The sequence below is a fragment of the Pavona decussata genome, unplaced genomic scaffold, assembly GCF_977016875.1.
Source record: "Pavona decussata unplaced genomic scaffold, jaPavDecu1.1 SCAFFOLD_3684, whole genome shotgun sequence".
NCBI lineage: Eukaryota > Metazoa > Cnidaria > Anthozoa > Scleractinia > Agariciidae > Pavona > Pavona decussata.
The window spans coordinates 25,001-27,097 of NW_028146495.1; positions in this window are offsets into that span (position 1 = coordinate 25,001).

Consider the following 2,097-nt stretch of genomic DNA (forward strand, 5'->3'; position numbering starts at 1 on the left):
AGGGGTGAGTATTTGGCTTTGCTTTCGTCAGAGTCAAGGAAACACATTGAAAATGGAATCAGCATACAAGAAAACCTAGTTTGGGATAGGTTTTGTGCCTTCCGTGGTATTATAACCATAGAACTGCTCCTGAGGGGGGTAGGGTAGGCCCACCAAAAAGTGCACTTCTGGTTAGGTCGCTAATTTCTAAAATAAATGTGTCCCAACCAAGTTTTTTTGGACGCTCTTTCGAATGGCAACATTCCTGATTGAAAATGCCGACCTACCAAAATCCGCACTTTGCTTCCCCGTCCATATAGGGGTGAGTATTTGGCTTTGCCTTTGTCAGACTCAAGTAAAAGCATTTAAAATGGAGTCAGCATACAAGAAAACCTAGATTGGGATAGTTTTTCTGCCTACCGTGGGATCATAACCATAGAACTGCCCCTGAGGGAGGTAGGGTTAGGGTTAGCGTTAGGGTTAACGTTGGGGTTAGGATTGAAGACAGAAGATTGGTGATGTCAGGAGGACCTTCTTAAAACAAACAGAAATACACTTATTAGGGGACTAGGGCCAGTGGACTCAGAAATGTCTTTCGTAGCAGTCTCCTATAAGAGTATTTTTCTCTGATTTAGGTGACTCCTCCTCACACCACCATTTTTCTTAGTCGAAAGACCTCTTCACAGCACGACTTTCCTGATGGATTTCTATGTAACTGCTCGTGCTGAGAGGTGTGTCGAAAGTTGATCATGTTCCCGTAAAATCTGAGGTCTCCACTGTCTAGCGAGGTACTTACAGTGAATATAGTGAATTTTTCAAAAATTGGAGAATTCTGACTTTTGCGATGAATTTTAATGTAATTGGTCGTGCTGAGAGGCGTGTTAAAATTTGAACATGTTCCCGTAAAATCTGAGGTGAGAATTAGTGAGGTACTTACAGTGCGTATAGTGACAAATCTTTAAAAGCGTGAAATTATGGGATGTTGTGGCTTCAATGGGTTTTTAAGATGTCACCAGTCATTTGGCATGACTTACAAACGATTTGGCTGGTTGTGGGTTCGATTTTCAAAATTTCATTTTTTTCGCGTTTTTATTTTCTGTCTACCATATCATGCAGTCTCCTTATTAGCGTTTGGGGGTTATAGTGTGGGCAGGTTGGTCGCAAAGGTTCCGAGAGGAGCTGGCTAGTAAACCCTGTCCCTTATGTTCCACGGCGGCAAGGCGGAGAAATAGAGGGCAGAATTGACTAACGGGCAAGGAAAGTTGGGCTTGTAGCTTTCCTTTCGAAGGAGGGAAAAGATGATGCCCGAAAGCATTGTCACTGTAGTGGCAGGCAGAGTGTAGATGGAAGTTGTGTACGCTAGCCTTTGGCTAATGATAGAGACAAAAGAGCAGGAGGATATTTTCCTTCGCAGAAGCACTTTTCTTGCCTTCCTTCAGCTCGCTTGGCGAGTCTGACAGGTATGCCTGAACTGTGCACGGGTCCAGTTGTGAGAAAGACGTGGCAAACAAGACGGGGTTTCCCTTGACCGAGGGACCGTGTGGTCCGTTTGGCTCATGGGTTCCCCCCGTGGAGGCAAAATCTAAGAAAGCTTGCTCTCCCTCTGCGGAGGGGGGCCGCTTAGCAAGGAACTTCTGTTCCCTGCGGTGGATAGTTACCTGGTTGATCCTGCCAGTAGTCATATGCTTGTCTCAAAGATTAAGCCATGCATGTCTAAGTATAAGCACTTGTACTGTGAAACTGCGAATGGCTCATTAAATCAGTTATCGTTTATTTGATTGTACCATTACTACTTGGATAACCGTAGTAATTCTAGAGCTAATACATGCGAAAAGTCCCGACTTCTGGAAGGGATGTATTTATTAGATTAAAAACCAATGCGGGTTCTGCCCGGTCATTTGGTGATTCATAGTAACTGATCGAATCGCACGGCCTTGCGCTGGCGATGTTTCATTCAAATTTCTGCCCTATCAACTGTCGATGGTAAGGTAGTGGCTTACCATGGTTGCAACGGGTGACGGAGAATTAGGGTTCGATTCCGGAGAGGGAGCCTGAGAAACGGCTACCACATCCAAGGAAGGCAGCAGGCGCGCAAATTACCCAATCCTGACTCAGGGA